Source organism: Colletotrichum fructicola (genome assembly GCF_000319635.2).
Source record: "Colletotrichum fructicola Nara gc5 chromosome Unknown KSG_Nara_v1_contig11, whole genome shotgun sequence".
NCBI classification, from domain to species: Eukaryota; Fungi; Ascomycota; class Sordariomycetes; order Glomerellales; family Glomerellaceae; genus Colletotrichum; species Colletotrichum fructicola.
In genome coordinates this window covers 1,906,231-1,927,335 of record NW_027094061.1, presented here as the reverse complement: position 1 = coordinate 1,927,335, position 21,105 = coordinate 1,906,231, and positions in this window count along the sequence as shown.

The following is a 21,105-nucleotide window of genomic DNA, read 5'->3' as shown; positions in this document are numbered from 1 at the left end:
CACCGGACCGTGTCGGATTCTAGACGGGCCGATCTCCCGTTGCCACTGGTTGCAAGACCGGCTTTGGTCGGCTAAATCATGTGCGGCCATACGCCGAGACAACTCCTCGTACGCGCCAATGTCGACAGGCGTTTACTCATGGGCCTCGACGATTTGTTGAAACGAAGGTTGATAGAGGCGAAACGAATCATCCACTTCAATAATCGTCTCGAGCCAAGCCCAAAACATTATAGGTCAGGCCAAAGCCACAGACGCCCAGCTTCTACATCGCACACGGTATGCCAGGGCTGACCCTGGAGGGATTATTTATCACGCTTGTCCTCGTCAGCCTCCACCAGCTCCTCTGGGTGGTTAACCAGGAAGTAGGGCCCGCCCGGACTCTACTACAATGCAGTATCCAATCATTTCAGGGGTGTCTCGTGACCAATCACATCGCTGGACCTGGCCGCGGACGGGGGAACTCAGTTGTGAAGGTGGGAGATCCCATTTTCCCCGGAGGACCACCGAGTACACACTACACATCCTTTCTTAGCAGAACAGGAAAGGATTCGTCGGAGACGGGCGATTCGCAAACGAGATGGCCCCAACATGCCACAGGGAACAGGTTGGCTGCTGAGCAGAACCATGTACGCAGTATTGTGCAGCTTGCGATGGACATACGTGCTCTCACCACCTTTCTGAGCACAGCAAAGTACCGTACCCCAGCAGGTACCGGCGTGGCGAGCCAAGTGGCGGCTAACTAGTGCAGGATGATTATCGGAAACTGCAGCCGAACGATGGCCTGCTGCAAAAGCCGTGCACCCTCGAACTGGGGGAACAGCCGACTACAACGACACCCGCCCACGTGTAAGATTACTGCAAGCCTTGGATGCCTAAGGCCGAAACTAATATTTTAGCGGCCCCCAGCTCGCCAGATATGTTTATCCCATGAGATATGCTGCACCACCCACAGCATGTAGGGTGCGTGATTAGGCATTTTTTGTTTTGTTCCCTATTATGTGTAGTTCACTTTATCGTGGTCTTCGCACTGTGCCACCTAGGGCTAAATCGCCACACCACTCAAAAAGAACGCCTGCGTAATTGTGGTGGGTGAAAAGTTATATTGGGAAAAGAAGAAAAAAGAAAAAGAAAAAGAAAGCGCTTACAGAGAGAACGGTAGGTGTCACGGGGAGGGTGCCTGCTGATATACGTTACTCGGGGTCCGTGGACTTGGCCGGCCGGCAGTGACATTGAGATACAAGCGCAAATGCGCACAAAGAGAGTTAGTTACACGCCACGTTGGCTCCAATGTACATTCCACGTGACCTTACCTGATACATGGAAAGCTCCTGTACGTAAGATTAAAGCCCCGTTTTGCTGCTGAACATCATGACAAGGAATATCCGTACATACCTGCGGACGTTATCAGAGATCCGCAGGCAGGGGGGTGGAAGCTGTACACCTGAATGAGATGCTCAGTGCACGTCGCGTAAGGAGCGGTCGCGTCGAGGGCGACACCACGCGACGGGCGGGGCGGCGAGAGGGTCACGTGCGGCGAGGTTGGACCTTGGCCACCGACGGGCTCGGCGGGCACGACCGCGCGCGAGCTGTGCAGAGAGGGTCTTCTGGCCCCTGTCGCAGGCGGCCGGGGCAATGGCGGAGGATCGCACGAGACGAGGCGAGTCGCGACGGAGCTTCGACCGGTGGCGCGCGCGCGAGGGAGGAGAGGAAACCTGCCGCGCTTCCTCGGGGAGACCGGTCGGACGACAACACCGAGGAGCGTCGCCAAAGCGGTCACACACACGGGGAATGGAGACTGCTCGACGAGCGGCGGCGTCCCGGGCAGTGTCCAGGTGGTCGAGCGGCCGCGGTCCGCCCCCTCGGCTTGGGGTTCGCGTGTTCGAGTCCCGCTGCGCTCCCGCGGCCCACCCGACCGATGCCGTGTCGTGGTGCTCGGTTCGACTGCCTAGGGCGGGACGGCGGCCCGGTCGCGGCAGGAATTGAAGATCAGTTGAATCGACGCGTGCCCTCAAGCTCACGCTCACAAACGGTCGCTTAATATTAGTAGAGGTATTTCTCAAATAAGTAAAGCTAGAAGCTCAATGCTTAAGATAATTCAGATAACCTAGTGCCCAACTGATGCCATATTAGGTTAATGATACATCCAGGTAACCCACAGCTCACCAGTGTCTCTAATCTGTATCCCCGCGAAGATGAATCTCCTTGCGACCTCTGAAAATTCATCCCCAAGGTGATGTTCATAACATGCCTGGATACAGCTCAAAACATGCCGACAGCTTCTCCCTTCTACCTCCAATGTTCTACATTCGCTGCTGGCAAAGAGGTCGGTTTGAGGCCCCTGGGGCAAATCAAGTGTTAACATCTGAGAGCCTTCCCAAGCAACTTCGTCGGTGATTTCCAATTCCAACCGGTCCCTAAAACGCTTCGCAGTTTCCACAGGCTTGTCCATCCTCCAAGAGACATCCCCAAGTATAGTGAATAGATAACCATCACTTTGGTGCAGAGCGTTTCGATCACCTCGGGTATACTTTGATTCCCGCAGCGCCTTAGGGAGCTTACGTCTCTTATGCTCCAATCTGAAAACATCAGAGACCCTGGAAACAGAGACTTTGGAAACAAAATCAGAAACGAGTCTCGACACAAAGAAAGTCATTGTTGCTAGCACATGTTGTGTGCGTGCCTGGCTGTGTTTATATAATAGTATTTGCCTAGATCCTCCGTAGCTGTTCCTGAACCCTGGGGATTTACTGAAGTCCAGCTCACACTGACCAACGCCCACAGGGCTGGGCGCAAGGGGCCTGTGACTGATGCTCGTTACCTAAGTGTGCTGTAAGAGTTAGCTGAGCCTGGTTCATCTGCGCAGACGTGTAGGCTGGCTGCTCCGGCGCAGCCTTGCCTCCGCCTGCCCTGACAAAGCAGAGCAGCAGGGCATGCTAATGGCTCAGGTGCATAGAGTGCAGAACTGTCCTTATTGAAGCTTCTGCTTCGTGCTACAGTTGACCCGCTCTGACCCGCTCGTATAGGCGGCCTGTGTGGGGTTGGCTGTACTACTCAGTAGCTAGCTATGCCTGGCGCTTATAGTAAGAATGATTTAGCTACTTTATATAGGTTATAAGCAGGGCTAGAAAATTAGTTTAGCTGCGTTTAGTTTAATAAAATCTATACTAGTATAAAGCTAGTCTAGTATAGGGACTTATTCAAATTAGCTTAATATAGTATAAGCTGTACTTATAGTATAACACTATAATAGCTTAGTAATTAATAAAAAGTCTTTCTTTAATAACTAAGCTATATAAGTTTAAAAAAACTCACTATATTTAAGTTTAACTATATTTTACTATTATAAAATTAATATATAGCTATATATTACTATTTAAAGTAGTAAGAAGATTATTATCTGAATAAGAAGTACTACTAAAAACTAGGGAGCGGCGTTCCTCGCCTGCTGCTAAATCCTTTTAGAAGAAAGAAAAAGAATGTTTTCTTTTAATTGTTAAGAATTAAATTAAGTTAATTTATTTATATTAATTAGAAGTATTAATAAAGATTAAACACTATTTTAACTATTATATTAAAAATTATTTAAGTTAATTAATATATTATATTACTGCTAATAAGTAATAGAAATAATAGCTTTTAACTTTTAAAGTGATGGTTATATTAAAGGTTCATCTTATAACATAAGTTATGTTGTTAATACTATAGTTTCATATTATTACATTATTATAAGTAATTTAAGATAAAGATTTACATATCTAAAAGTGTTTATTTATTCTATATGTATAATACATATCACTTAAATAAATTTAGTAATAACTATTAGCATAGGTATTGTAACAGGCTGACTCTGACGATGGTTCTAGCGGCTGAGAAAGGGGAAGAGTGATGTAACAGGCTAGGCCTGTCACATGGGATGCTCTCGGCTATGTTCGGCACTGAGTAAGACATCAAGGGATAGGATATCAAGGGATAGGATATCAGGGTCGAAGATAAAAGGGCATGTAGATGTAGCTGAGATGAATAAGAAACCTTCCTTCCTCATCTGAGGATTCTCATTTGAGAAAGGAAGTACGAGTTGCAACATTGCTCCTACCAACCCTTTGCAGGTATAAGCGTATTTAGGGGCGTAGTATATGCGCCTATGTAGTATAGGTTTATAGATGGGCTTATGCTATGATAAAAGGTGATAATTTTGAGCACTTATAGGCATTTAATTGTATAGATAATAGTAAGGGAAGTAATATATTATAATAACTCTTATTATTATAGTTAGTAAGTTATATCTTCTAGTAGGGAAAAATAAGGAGAAAGACAACCTAAAACGTAACCTACTAAACTGCTAGTTACATACAGTGCTTACGTAACTATATATATTACATAATCAATATTATAGTTATAGGTTATAATAAATAAAGTATTTTTATATGTGGTGTTATACTTTAAACTTCATTAGTTTATTTTATATAGAATATTAAAGTGAGTTAAGCGTTATTGTTATTATTCTCATATTATTATTATTATTATAAAAGAATATTATATGTTAATATCCCCCCTTAAGGTATATACAACTAATTTATAGTATATAGCTTACTTACTTAATATATACATACGTTATAGGTATCAAAAACATAAAAACCCTATGGGAAAAATAAGAAAAGTATTCCTATAATAAATATAATATATTTATAACTAGTTAAAAATCTCTCTATAAAAGAACTATGTAGGTCAAAATATAAGAGGAAACTAGGAAGTTAGTTACTTAATGCGGTTATTATTATTATTATTATTATTATTATTATTATTATTCTTATTATTATTATTATTATTCTTATTATTATTATTATTATTATTCTTATTATTATTCTTATTATTATTATTATTATTATTATTATTATTATTATTATTATTATTATTATTATTATTATTATTATTATTATTATTATTATTAACTGTATTATTATATGTAACTTTGCCTAAAGGCTTAGTTAATAAATCTATAATATTAGACTTAATATCTATATAAGATAATGTTATATCTTTATTTAATAAAGATTTTCTAGCAAAATAAAATTTATATCAATATGCTTAGATTTCTTGTGAAATTTGGGATTTTTAACTAGCTTTTCAGCTGCTAAATTATCTATAAAAATCTTAGGCTTATTAATAGCATTAAACCTAAATTAGTTAAGTTAAAATTATAGCTACTATATAGATATAGAGCTTTTTTCACTACCTCAGTTAAAGCTATATATTTAGCTTAATAAGTAGATAAAGCTACTGTTTTTTATTTTATAGAATTATAAAATATTATATTATATAATCTCTAGCAAAATATATAAGCTGATGTAGATTTTCTATTATCTAGATTTCTAGCCTAATTAGAGTCTAAATAACTTATCAAATCCTATATTATATTATAATTATAATTATAATATATTCCTTTACTAGGATAATTATTCATATAACTTTATAGATAATTTAGAGCTACAAAATGCTCTTTAGAAGGGTTTACTATATATCTTAATAGTATTATAACTGCTAGAGCTATATTATATTTAATTTTAAGAGCTAGATATATAAAGGCTTTAATTTGCTGCTGAAATTATAGAATCTTTCTTTTAATAGCAGTATATTTATTTATATATAGTTTTAAACTATCTCTTATAGGAGTTATAGATAGATTTATATTACGTTTATTATGCTTATTTAATATACAAATAAAGACTTATTAGGTCTATTTATATTAGGTCTATTTATATTAAACTTATAGCTTAAAAAAGTATTAAGCTCCCCTAATAATTATATTTCTATATATTATTTTAGTTTATTATATATATAATTACTAGTAGCAATATTGTTAGCTACTCAAAGCATATCATATATATATAATAATAAATTATAACTTTATAGTTATTTCTATTAAGTATAAATACTGCTTTATTATAAAGTGGAATTATAAATCTTAATTTTATTAATATAGCTTTTAAGTAGTTATACTATAGTCTAAGGCTCTATTTTAACTTATATAATGCTTTCAGAAGCTTATAGTAATATCTACTATTATTAGACTTATAACTATAATTAGGATTGAATTCTAATTTAGTTATAGTTTTGTTATATAAACAAACCTATTAGTAATATTATATATACATCTATATCTATATTAGTGTGTATAAATACTATAGAAAGGTTTAACTTTTTGTTATAGTAAATATAACTATAAACCTATAGCTTTTAGATCTATAAGTAGTAGAAAAGGTTTCTAAGTAATTAATACTTAAGTATTAATTAAAACGTTAAGTAACCTTTCTTACTTTATGTTTATATATATTATTAATTTTGTTTCTTAATTTTATAGTATGTACTTATTTACTACTCAATAGATAAATAACATTTAGTTTTTATATAATTTTCTAAGTTTCTATATTTTCTGTTCAAGTTACTTCTAATTATATAACTTAAATCTAATTATCTTTATAAAGAGAATTTAAGGCTTATTTTATAATAGAAGGTTTGTCTATAATAATAACTAATAGTATATAAGAAGCTTTATTTATAGTATTAGTTCTAATAATACTATTATTATTAGTTAAAGTATTATTATTCATTTTATAAACACTAAGAGTGGGGTAGTCCGAAATAGCATATAATAATATATTTTTAGTATTATTAGCTATATTATTAACTGATAAGTAGTTTTTTTAGCTTCTTCTAATCGAGAGGGGATCTTTACTAATAACTTAGATTTCCCTTTATTTATTTCTCTATTATTAATACTAATAGCTTTAATAATATTATTATATGAACTACTTATATAAATATCTATATGATTATTACTAGTATTAATGTTGTTATTATTATTTTTGTTAATATTAGTCTTATTATTTAGATTCTTAAGAGCGTTATCAGTTATAGGAATATCTCTACTTAAAGTAAGATTATTACTATAAGAGATAGATTAACTAGAAATATCTCTTAGTAGATTATTATAGGTAGTATTATATCTGTTATTATTAAGCATAACACTACTATTAGTATTCTTAAAGCAGGTATTTCTACTTAGAGGAAGCTTTTCATAATAAGGAATAAAGGTGTTCTCTAGGATTCTAATATTTTAAGACTATAAAGCTTTTTAGTTATATATCTTAGATTTGATACCTATTAGATCTATAATTAACTATATAACCTTGGTATACTTATATATTTAGTTTTTTAAATCTAAGATCTTTATTCTTATAGTACAAACTACCATATACTTTTATATTATTAATATTAGGTTTTATCTTATTCTTTATTTATAAAGCGTTTCATACTCAATAGAGCTATAAGGAGTCTTATTATATATATAAAGAGTGGTGTAAAAAGCTTCACCTTATAACTAGTATAGTAAACCTGAGTTATATAATAAGGTTCTTATTTTATTAACTATAGGGTATATAATATACTCTATTAGTTTATTAAGCTTATATTTATAAGGAAGTTTTATAATATAGATAATATCACTACTTATATATATTGGTTTAATATGTTTATTATTAAGTGAAAAAAAGTATAGAATGAACTGCGATACCTACTTATATAGGTTGACCAGACTGCTAACATATTTATTATTAAATTCTCTACCTCTAGTAGTAGATATATATTTTATTATTATTATTAACTTTAGCTTAAAACTTGAGAAAAGTATTAAGAATTTTTTTTAGCTTTATGTTTTAATAATTTTCTTTATATAAAATAGCAATATTTATCTCAAAGATAATAAAATAGTTATATTCATTGTATATAATAGGAGTCATAAACCTATATAGGTCTAAAGCTATATAATCTAGATGATTTAGATTTTTATTATAAACCTTTTTTTACTAGCTTTTATTATAGATTTACTTTACAAGTAAGCTTTATCAAGCTATAATTTATTATTATTTATATTATTTTTATTCATATTTATATTTACAATAGTATTATCTTTTATTTTTTAAAGGAGTTTATAAGTATATATCCATAAGACGTTTATATCATAGTTAGAAGCTGTTATTATTATGATTATTAGGAAACCAGAAGAAAAATAACTTAATGTTTTTCGCCCCTATAGTAATAATATAATCTTTATTAATATTATATAAAATAGGATATTTCTATATAATATAAGTAATATTTAAGAGATCTAACTTAAATCAACTAAGTAGATTAATACTTGATTTGAGTATGTAATAAATGTTTTTTATATTATATTATTATTATTAGAATATACTATTAAATCACCTCTTTTGATATCACCATTTTTTTATAGAAGTAAGAGTTACTTCTCTCTATTTTGTTCTGTTATTTAGTTTTATAGGATTTTTTTATAAGGTTATAGTTATTAACTATATAAATAGTAGCTGGAATATTAATATAAAAATTAATTATATTTTTATTTCTATAATTATAACTTCTTACTTTTCTTTTTCCTTTGATAATAGACTAGTGAATTAAGTGACTTAAGGAAGGATTATTGGTATTATTTATATTATTAGGAGTAGTGTAGCTTATATTCTTAAAGAGAATATCTTTTTCTTCCTTATTAGAAAATAAATCTATTGAATTCATAGGATTTTTAGGATTATTAATAGATATATAGGGGGTAATATTATCTATAGTAGTTATATTAACTACTTCTTTTTCTTTATCTTTAGTATTAGTAGTATTAGTAGAGAGTTTTTTCTACTAGCTAAGTGCTTTTTTAGGATATAGAAAAGCGTAGTTTTTTCAGTATAATTTGTTTTCAATTATATTTAGAGTATAAATCTTTTTATTTTTTCTAGGGGTTCTTTATTTATTTTATTTTGATTTTTATTATTTTCTTAGAGGTTAGAAAAGCTTTATAAATCTTATTTAAAGTATTAAGTATATAAAGTATACTTACTTAATTTAGTAGTCTTAGCTAATTATAAAACAAGTTATCTAACAAGTTTTTTTATTTTATTTAAATAGTCCTCTATAGAATTAAAGTTATTTAAGGAAGTATTAAAAAACTCTTTATAGGTTAAAAACTTATTTATAAAACCTATAGGTTTATATAGGGCTTTTGAGTACTTCTAAGCTACATTATAACCTTAAGGGAATTAATATTATAGAATAACTATATATAGCTTAAAGCTTTATAGTTTTTATTTTTATTAGTAGAAGAAATAAGCTTAGTAAGGTCTATAGTAATATCTTTATAATATATACTTATAAGCTTTATAAAGAATAAACAATAGTGAGGTTATTAACTAAAAAGCTATTAGATACTTAAAAGTTAAAAACTAGAAATTAAGAGATAATAACCAATAATTAATAGCTAATAATTAAAAGTTAAAGGTTAATGACTAATAGCTAGTAACTAATAGTTTATAGCTAATACTTAATAGCTGATCAGAATGACTAATAAATAATTAGTAATACTTAGTAACTAATAATTAATACTTAATAGTTAGCTAATAACTAGTAAACTAAAAACTATTGACTAAAAGTTTAAACTTTGTAATAAATAGTTCATAATTATAAGTTAATAACTAATACTTAATACTAAAAAACCAATAATTTATGACTAGTAACTAGTACTTAATAATTAAAACATAGTAACTAATTATTGATAACTAATAGTTAGTAATTAATAATCAAAACTTTATAAGTAGGAATTAAACGTTATTAATAAAAAGCTAATGATTAATCCTTTAAAAGAAAACGCTTGTAGTTAATAATTAAAACGTAAGAAGTCGTAATTAAGAATTAAACTTCAATACTAAATAACTAGTAGTTAGTAAGTTAGTTAATAATTAAAACTACATAGTTAGTATTAAATTATTAAACTAAATACTTAGCAATTAATAACTAATAATTAAGACTAACATTTAATATTTAACATTCTTAAGTTAATACTTAATACCTGAAAAAAAAAAGTTAATTATTAAACGTTCTTAACTAATACTTAATAACCAGAATTTAATAACTAAAAGCTGATATTTAATAGCTTATATTCAATACTTAATACTTAATACTTAATAATTAATAATTAATAATTAATAGCTTATAACTTATGATAAGTATTTAATAAGTAATGTTTAATACTTAATATTTAATAACTTATAGTTAATAAGTAAAGCTATAGCATAATAATTAATACTTAATTATTGAAAGTTAATAATTAATACTAATAGCTAGTACTTAATAATTGAAAATCAATAGTTTAAAAAGTAATATATGATAACTATTATATAACTTATAAAAGCTAGAATAATAATTAAAACTTAACAATTACTCTTCAATAGTAAAAACTAATAACTAAAAACTAACAGATAAAGATTAATATTTAATAAGTAATATTAATAAGTTATTAATATAATATATATTAATACAAAATATCATATAATTTCATGTTTATATAGATTTAACCTGAATTTTATAACATTTTGAACTTTATAATAATAGTATTATTTCATTATTATATAACTCTAAGTATATATTTAATACGCATATTATAAATAGTATAATAACTTATGATACATCTTATAAATAAAAAGGTAATAATACTATCATTAGTTAACTAACTTGAATAATATATTATACATATATGTAAACCAAATATATACTTTTGAATATATAAACCTTTATATTAAACGACTTGAAATATAATAATATAAAACTATAGTACCAATAATATAACTTATATTATAAAATAAACCTTTAATATAATTATTTTTTTAAAAGTATAAAGCTATTATTTTAATTATTTAATATTAATAATATCATTTTTAAATCAACTTAATTTAGTTTTTAATAATTAAAACAAAATATTCTTTTTCTTTCTTCTAAAAAGATTTAGCAGCAGGCGAGAAACGGCGCTCCCTAGTAAAGAAGAATTTATGTTATATTTTATGTTGAAATAACGTTATATTTAATTGATAAGTTAATAACTAATCAGTATTACCTACTAAACATTAATTTCTAGCTTTTAGTTTTCAGTTATTAGTTATAAACTATCAAAGAGTAATTATTAAGTTTTAGTCACAGTTCTAGCTTTTATAAATTATATAATAGTTGTTATATATTAGTTATTATCTAATTACTTTTTAACTATTAATTATTAAGTATTACTTATAAAATATCAATTAAAAGGTTATAAATTAGTAAGTATTAATCCTTAAGTATTAAGAACTAAATATTAGTTATTAAATGTTAGTTAATAAAGTCTAATAATTAACTTTGAGTCACTAAGTGTTAATTCTTAACTTTAAATATTAAATGTTTAGTATTAGTTTAAGATTGTTATTTCTTAATTGCTTAGTGTTTGGTTTAATAATTTAATATTAACTATTTATTATTAATTATTAACTACCAAATATTAATTACCAAATATTAAAATTTAATTATTAAGTATTACTTATTAGCTTTTAACTATTAATTATTAGCTATAAGTCTTTTCTTTTTAAGGATTAATAACTAGTTATTAGGTTTTAATGATTAAGGACTACTTACTAGTTATTAATTATTAGAAATTAAATATAAAGTATGAGTTATTAGTTATTAGTTATTAGTTATTAGTTATTAGTTATTAGTTATTAGTTATTAGTTATTAGTTATTAGTTATTAGTTATTAGCATAAAATATAATTGTATATATTTTATAAACTTTAGTAAAGTTATATACTATTATTATTTAATAAATAATATTTAGTTTAATATTATATTTAAATCTTTATTCAAGATTTATATAAAACTCTAATTACACTAAAAATAGTATATTGCTCATTTTTAATAATTATTAGAAATAAACAATAATCTATTTTTAGTATAATTACTATCAATAGTTATAGTTCAGCTTACTAACTAGCTCAGTAAAAGAATCTAATATATCTTTAGAGTCTAAAGACCCGTCTTTTTCTATATTAGTATATAACTAGTAGATAAATATATAATATAGATAATGGATATATACATACTTATATAAGATTTACATTCTCTCTTTAATAAATTAATAACATCCTTTTCAATAGTAGGATAATAGTATAAAAGCTTATTATTCACAAAATAGTAGACTTTAAATCTAGGATCTAGTATTATACTTATAATATGAGATTTATAAGTATCTAGATTAAAGAAATCTCGTTTTAAGGGGAATATTCAGCTAATTTAGTTAGTCCCTTTTTTATAATATTAATTAAAATAATATAATAAGCAGCTTATTAATTAAATTTAGTTAGATTATATATAATAATAATAATAATAACTTACTGTTTCTGCTGATCTCTCTTTTAAAGTAGGAGACTTAGAGATTAAATTATCTAGCTTTTTATATATAGTATATATATATAATAACCCTATATTAAGGTTAATAGAAAGCTTAGATTGTAAGTGAGTACTAGGCTTTGAAAAGACTAAAAATATAGATTCTAAGTCTTTTAAAGCCTTACTAAATAGAGAGAATATTACTAATAATAATATAGCTAATAGTAATTAGTAAAGTAGTAATAAAGATAGTATTTAATAGTAGTATAAGTAATGTATAAGAGAGAGAATAGATTAATAGTTTAGTGGTTAGTAGTCAAGTGATTATAAACTAAATTATTACTAACGTGAAGTTAATGATTATAAGGTTATTTAGTTATATATATATATAGCTAAAGTTAAAAGAGATATATAGTTAGAGACTTAAGAGGTTATTAAGTTATAGTCATATAACTAAGAGCTATATATATTATTAAGAGGTATAGAGTTAAGAGGTCTATCACTCTAAGTAAGTAAAAATCATAGTAAATAGCTAGAGGCTACTAAAAAGCTATTTAGAAAAGATTTAAACTACTATATATAAATTTAAAAAATAAATCTAAAACGCTTATAAAAATAAAATAAAGAAAAGCATTAATTATTTACTGAATACTTAATAAGATATTATTCAAATAATTCTAATTTTATGAATAATTTTATATTGATATAAAGTAATATTAATAGAAACTTTATTTAGCTTACAAACGTATCAAAAAAGAACTTAATTAGTTTTAAAGCTAGTAACTATTTAAAAAGTAAGAAGTTTAAAAGAAATAATAAGAATTATAATAAAAAATTAATAATAAAAAGCTATAAATAACTATAAATACTTTAAAATGCTTACTATTTAAGTATTACTATGTCTAAAAAGAGGAGCTTATTAGTTAGAAGTAAAAGCCTATTAATTAGAATTAGTAAGTAATAAAAGCTTAAAAAGAGACTTATTATTTAAGCTAAAAAGGTTATAATTAAAGCTAAACTTCTTAATATTATTATTAATAAGAAAATATAGAGGAAGTATTAGCCTTATTATTATAACTATTATTACTATCTTTACTCTTATAATTATTATAATAAGTCTTTGGTATAGCTTTATGAATAGTCTTCGCCTTTTTATTAAGCCTTTTAACTATAAAAGTAGTAATATTATACTTCTTAATACTTTTAGCTTTTATAATAAGATATTAGTTAAACCCAGCTACTACTTAACTTAAAAAGATCTTTATATTATTATAAGTAATAAAATAACTATTGGTAATAATAATTTAATAGTTGGAGATTTAATTACTTATATATTAATTAAGAAACTTTTAAGTAATTATAAAAAGCTTTAAGAGTTCTTTCTAGATCTCTTTCTAATTAGTTACTAAAGAGAAACTAAAAGTAAAAAGTATTATAAATTAGGTAAAGCTAGTCCTAAAGATATTTAGTAAAAATATTATTTAAACAAATAAACTAAGTAACAATAATAACGATAGTAATATCTAACTATTTAATAATAAAGCTAGTTTAATAAGAAATTAATAAGTATATATATATATAACCTTTAGTACGAACTTATTTAAGGTATAATATTAGTCATAAGTAATTTATAAATTAAACTAAGCTCTTAAAGCTATAATTAGTTTATATTAATAAAACTAATACTATAGTAAAGTATTTAGTAATACACAATATACTTTATAAGGGAGCTTTAGTAAGCGCTTATTAAGGAGTAAGTTATATAAGCTATATAAGCTTAATATACTTAGGATATAAAGTATACTAAGAGCGTAATATCCTCTTAGAAAAGATATACTTTTATTTAACTTTTTAGTTTCTTCTAATTATTACTTATATAATAGTTATAAACTTAATTTATTCAAATTTTACTCCTATTCTTATTAATATATTTTAACTACTTATAAAAATAAGTAGAACTTTCTCTTTTCTTTTTTTAAATTATTTTTAACTAACTTATTATTAAGATATTTACTCCTATTAAAAACTAACTTATAAGTTTTAAATATTTTCATAAGATTTATAAAGATTAGGATAGCTAGATTATCTCTCTTAAGTTCAACTATATTCTTATAGAAGTTTAGAAATATATTAACTTAAATATTTTAAACGTTTTAAACCTCTTTAAAATTTAATACATAAATCTCCTTAAAGTTTGTACTTTTATAGAAGAGGATTATATTTAATATATTAACAAGTATTTAAAGTATTATTGTTACTAAGTTATAAAGAATTAAAAACTTAATAAAACTTCTCTTACTTTCTCTACTTTTAAACTTAAATACTTAATAAAGCTAGTAAGTAAAGATTTAGTACTCTTTAATTATTATAAACTATATCTTTATACTTGAAAAATCTAAACTAAATATAGAAGAGATATTTAAACTAGAGATTTTTATAAATGTTAAGAAATCTAAAATTAAGTTATTAAATTAGTTAATAAAAACTTTTTAGACTTTATCTAGCTTAAACTTTTAATAAAGGCTACGTTTAAATAAGAAGTTTAAGGAATCACTCTTAGAACTATATTTATAATAGTTTAAAGAAATATTTTTATAACTACTTTTAGAATATCTTAAACCTCTAGAATATCTTAAGAGATAGTTATACCTTATAATAAAGCTTAAACTACTATAAACTTTATAGTCAATAATAAAACTTCTTATTATACTTTCTAAATAGTAATTTATATTTCGAAAGAATATTCTATAAGAGGAGAATTAGTTATTATTATTATTATAAAAGACAAGTATTTTACTATACTTAAGAAGGTTTCTTATTTATTAATTAATCTTAAGGATTTTTATGCTTTTTAACTTATAGCTTTCAATAAAGGATTAAACTATAATATTCTAAAAGTATAAAAAGTACTTATAGTAGGAAATTTCCTTTAAGTATTTAAAGTTTAATCAGCTTCTAATTAAGCTATTCAATATTTTTAGAATTATATAGCTTTGAAAGAGAATATCTAAAAAACTTTATTTTTTAAAGAAATAAAAACTTTGGTTAAAAGACTTATAAATTTATAGGTTGAATAGAAAAAGAGATATTTGAATAGCTACTTTATAATATTTAGGAGAAAACTTGATTTACAGTAAAACTTAAGTAATATTAAAATATATTTTAAGTTTTAAACTTCTTAAGTGATATTTAGAGCTACTTATATTTTAATTATATAAATATAAATTTTATAGTTTAATACACTTAGGTTTTTATAAAATATATTTAAGTAGAATTCTCTTTTATAAGAAAATATTCATATAAATATACTTTGTAATTTGTTTAATAATAAAAAAGTAATATTAAAAATAAAATTCTTAATAAGAAATATAAGATTTTCCATAAAGCGTTTATTAAAAATAAATAAATTATTATTAAAGATATTAATAAGTTAAAAAGATAGAAATATATTTCTATAAGTATTTTTTTAAATAGATTTATTATAATAACTATTTTTTAGTTAATTTTAAACTTTGTTCTCCCTTAAGAGGAAAGAGGATTTTTAATTGAAGCTTTTTTTATAAACATTATCAATCTTACTGTTTTTTAGTATTCAATCATTATAGATATTAAAATATCTATTTACTTTATTAATACTTTTAATTTTCTTAGAGACTACTATAAACTAGATATATTAAATTAAATCATAATTAATTTACAGTTTTTTCATATTCAAAAAATAGAAATTAAAGTTTTTAAGAATATTTTAAATAAACTAAGAAGAAAAAATATAGAGGATCTTATTTTTAAAAATATTTTATATATAAAAGGATTTTATATGAATTTAATCTTTAAATATTACTTTAAAATATCTAATATTTAGTATTATAAAAATATTAGTAAGCTTTATTTTAGAAATAGAGAGGGTTTTACTTTTTATAAACTTATTTATAATAATACTTTTTTTAAATATAAACTCTTTTTTAATTACTTCTCTATTATTAGTTATATTAATATAAACTACTTTAGAGAACTTAATTTTATTGATATAGCTATATGTAGTAATCTCTTATAATTATTTTCAAATTTTTAAGATTCAAGCTTATTTATAGTAATTCTATTTAATTATAATATCTCTATTTTAGCTATCTTAAGCTTAATATTTTTAAACACTTAGTTTAAAACGCTTAGAGGATAAAGATTAAAGGTTTAATGGAACTAGAATATAAAAAGAAGTAAAAATACTTATAAAAGCCTTTTTTAAAAAAAACTTGAAAAGCTTTAGAAAAAAGATATAAAACCTAAGAATTCTATATAAAAGCTAAACTAATGTAGCTATTTATAAAATATAAGATAACTCTTTACCTATAGAAACTAAAAATCTATAAATACTTAAGGTTTATCATATATAATTTCTAAGAGATTAAGGACTTCTTTAAGCTTCTTTATATAGTTAGAATTAAAGAACATACTTTTTATAAATACTATTAAGTTATAGTTAGTATATTTATAAGTATATTATATATAAGTATTATAAGTAATAGTAATATTTATATAAATAAAACTAAAGTAAGGAGTATTTTTATAATACTTACGTAACTAATAAAAGAGGAAGTCAAGCTAAAAGCTATGTTAAAATTGAAGGTATTAGAAGTATTTATAATAATAGAAGTTAAATAGATAGAAATACTTACGGTAGTAGAAACTAAGTAAATAGAAGTACTTATAGTAGTAATAACTTAAATATAAGAAATAATATAAGAGTTTCCTTAAGAATTATATAGGTAAGTAATAAGAACTATACTAAAAGTATTTAGCCTCTAGCTACTTATTGTAACTTTTACTTAGAACCTATACTATAATAACCTCTAACTTACCCCTTTAGCTAACAGCCTACTAATTATATAATTATCACCCTTTAGTCCTATTTCCCCCTACGCGCGCAGTTACATACACTATTATTAACAATCTCATTACTTTTAATATCACTTAACAATAACTTCATAACTTTAACTTAGTTTAATTACTATAGAAGCAGACTTTCTTCAACCTTTTAACTTTTCTTCTAACTCTCACACACACCTTCTATTATTAAACTCAGCTATCTTCTTCATAACCTATACTTTCTATAGTTATTAGCAATATCCTCAATTTAAGCCTAGTCAACTTAGTAGCCATACTACCCTCCTAAGAACGTTATCAAAATAAGCATAATAGCTAAGATCAATAGCAAACACAGCCACCTCCTCTAGTAAGATTTACTAAGGTAGATAGGCATAAGCTATAGCTATAACATTAGCCTTTAAGACCATAAAGCAAGATATAGCTATAGTTATTCTATCTATAAAGCTTTATATATTAAAAAGCATTATCTTATTAATTATAGTAAAGCTAGCCCTATAGTTAGTATTAATTCTAGCGTCTTAAGGTGTACTTTAAGTAAGGCCTTATAGTATAAAGCCCTATAGATTAAGCAGGATAGAACACATTATAAAGAAATCTAAGTAGTTTATTTATAGGAATCTAAGTAGTTTATATAATAAGGGATAAGCTTACAGCTTAGCATGAATAGCAGCATCTTAAATATATAGCTAAAATATGCTTTTATATAGCTAACCTTAAAAAGCTATCTCTATAACTTATACAGATAAGGCTATCAACCTTATTAACAATAAAGCTATTATCAACATAATACTATAAAAGCTATAATAATATAGCAGCTATAGTTAGGTTTAGCGTAAGTAGTTATTCTAAGCCCCTAGGTATATACTATAATCTTCTTATTAGATGAAGCACTAGCTAAAGTGCTCTTATTAGATTTATCTACTACAGACCTTCTTATAGAGTAAGCTATAAAATTTCCTCAATATATTAAAAGTATTTATAAGAGTAGAGCTAAGAGCGCTTGAGATTATAAGAACTATAGCTATTAAGTTTTTATTATAAGGAATACTTAATCTAAAACTCTAAAGAGTGCTTTTAGCTTAATACTTATAAGCTTCTTTCTCTTTAGCTTTAGCCTCTTTTAGAGCTTCTTTTTACTTATAATAAGTAATTTCGTAAGAGTTTTAATATATATTAATAAAAGTATATTTAAATAAGTATCTCTTAAAGATCTTATTAAGATGTTTTAAATGAAAGTCTAAAGTACTAAGAAAGAAAGAAAAATATTAAGTATTTATAATATTAAAAGTAGAGATTTAAATAAGCTAAATATTTTTAATAGAAATATAAGAGTTAGGATAAACTAAAGATTTATTTTAGTTTTAAGTAATTATTCTATTCAAGTTATTAGTTTTATCTTCTTAAGTATCTTTTTCTTCTTAAGATTTCTACTTACTTTTTAAACTTTAGTTTTATAATAAGTAACAAGAAGTATTTTTAGTTAGAAAATAAAACTAATTTATAAGAGTAATATAATTCTAAGAGTTAAAAGTAATTCTAAAGAGAAAAAAGAGGATTAGATTAAGAGTATTTATATTAAGATATCAAGCGCCTATAATTAGTCTCTAACTAAATCTATTCAAAAGAACCTAATAACTAGGAGTACTTATAGTAAAGTAGGAAGGAGTTATATTAAGAAAATAAAGCATAAGAGATAGAGATATATTTATACTAAAGGAATTTTTAAAATAAGTAACTTTACTAAAAGTATTTTTAAGTATATTTATAAAAGCTTACTTATTAGTAATGATTTTTATGTAACCTTTTTTATAAGAAGTTTAATTTTTACTTCTATTTATAAGTTTTATTTTATTTATATTACTTAAGTATATTCTTTTAGGTATTAATCTAAGTTAAATAATACTACTTATAAGTCAGTAGGCATAATAAATAAAAACTTATAAGTTTTTTTATATTATTAGTAGTTTTAATAGATTTCTTACTTATAATATTAGCTTAGTAATAAGTAATATTATATACTTTATAAGAGTATTATTAGAGCTTTTCTAGAATAAGCTTATAAGGATCATATCTTATATATTTATAGAAATTATAATAGTTAATCTTATATAATTTAAAAAGGACTTTTAGATAATAAGTTATAGCTAATATATTTATTTTAGTTTAGATTAGTGTTTCTAAGTAGAAGGCTTTTGTTAACTGCTTATATAGCTAAGAGGGTATATAGTAAGGTATTTAGTAATATTAGTACGATATATTTTATAAGGGAGCCTTAGTAAGTACTTACTAAAGAGTAGGTTATATAAGCTATATAAGCTTAATATACTTAGGATATAAAGTATATTAAGAGCGTAATATCCTCTTAGAAAAGATATATCTTTATTTAACTCTTTAGTCTCTTCTAACTATTGCTTATATAATATTCTACTAATTAAGGAAAATAGTATAGAAACTTTATATATTCTTATTAGTAGGTAAACCTTTATATAAAGTTAAATATATGCTCTAACTCAATACACTAATAAAATAGTAATAGCGCTAGCTACATAGTATAAGGCTAGTAATGCTATATATAGTAAGGCTGATTATATTAAGGCTAAATAGGTTATTAAGGCTCTTATAGCTTAGTTAATAATAGCTTTATTAAACCTTCTAATAAGGTATTACAAATACTACTATAAGAGAGATAACTTTTTAACTAAAGAGGTTATTATAAAAAGTTCTTATAGCTAGAAGTATTAAAGCTTTACTACTATACATAAAGCTTTATACCTTTCTTTCTTCTTAACTTAAAATAAATCCTTTATAATATCTATACTAAATAAAGTATTTAAGTTTACAAAGTATAAACTAAGTGGTACCTTTATCTCTATAAATAATATATGATATATTTAGAATAAGTTTAACTTTGATACACTTAATAGAAAGCTTCTATTTAAAAAATAATTTAAAAAAGACTAAAAGTATATTATCTAAATAGCTCTATTGATAAACTTCTTAGAAATCTCTATAAGTAGTAATATTATCCTTCTTATTAAGAAAGCTTTAGATAATATTAATATAAAGTTTAATTATATATTTAGCTATTTTAATAAATAGGACTTCTTTTCTGAAGTACTTAAGGATATTAAAGGGGATATAAGCTTTATATAAAGCTTAAACATAGTAAGTATACTTTATACTAAATAAAGAGAGCGTTACTAATAATAGTATAGCTATAAAGGCGTTAGCTAGCCTAATTAAATAAGAAGATAATAATAGTAATAACTTACTTCTAAAGAAGCTATTATAGTAGATCGTAAAGTAGTAATAGAGATAGTATTAGTAGTATAGATAATATATAAGAGAGAGGATAAGTTAATAATTTAGTAGTTGGTAATTGAGTAATTAAGTAATTATAAACTATATTATTACTAAAGTGAAGTTAAAGATTATAAGGTTATTTAGTATAATATATATATATATATATATATAAGTGCAGCTAAGGTTAAGAGGGGGATATAGTTAGAGACTATAATTATATAACTAAAGACTATATATATTATCAAGAGGCGTAAAGTTAGGAGGTCTATTACTCTAAGTAGGTAAAAATTATAGTAAACAGCTAGAGGCTCTTTGATATTCTATATTATTATATAGTTTTCTATTTATATATACTTAATGCTTTATAGAAGTATTTATATAGAGCTTTTATTAATAAATAGCTAATAGTTCTATAGTATATGTTATTATATATAAACTTTATTTTTAGAAGTTGTAATATAAATCTTTCTAATATATATCTAGTATATATTTAAAAATATTTCTCTAAAGTTTAATATATTTACTTAGTTTAACTATTAGTCTATGAGTAGTATACTATAGCGAAGTAATATTTAACCACTCTTTTATATATAAACTCCTCTTAAAATTGATTTATAAGTAGTTTATTTCTATTATCAATAATACTTTTTAATATACTAAAGTTATATTT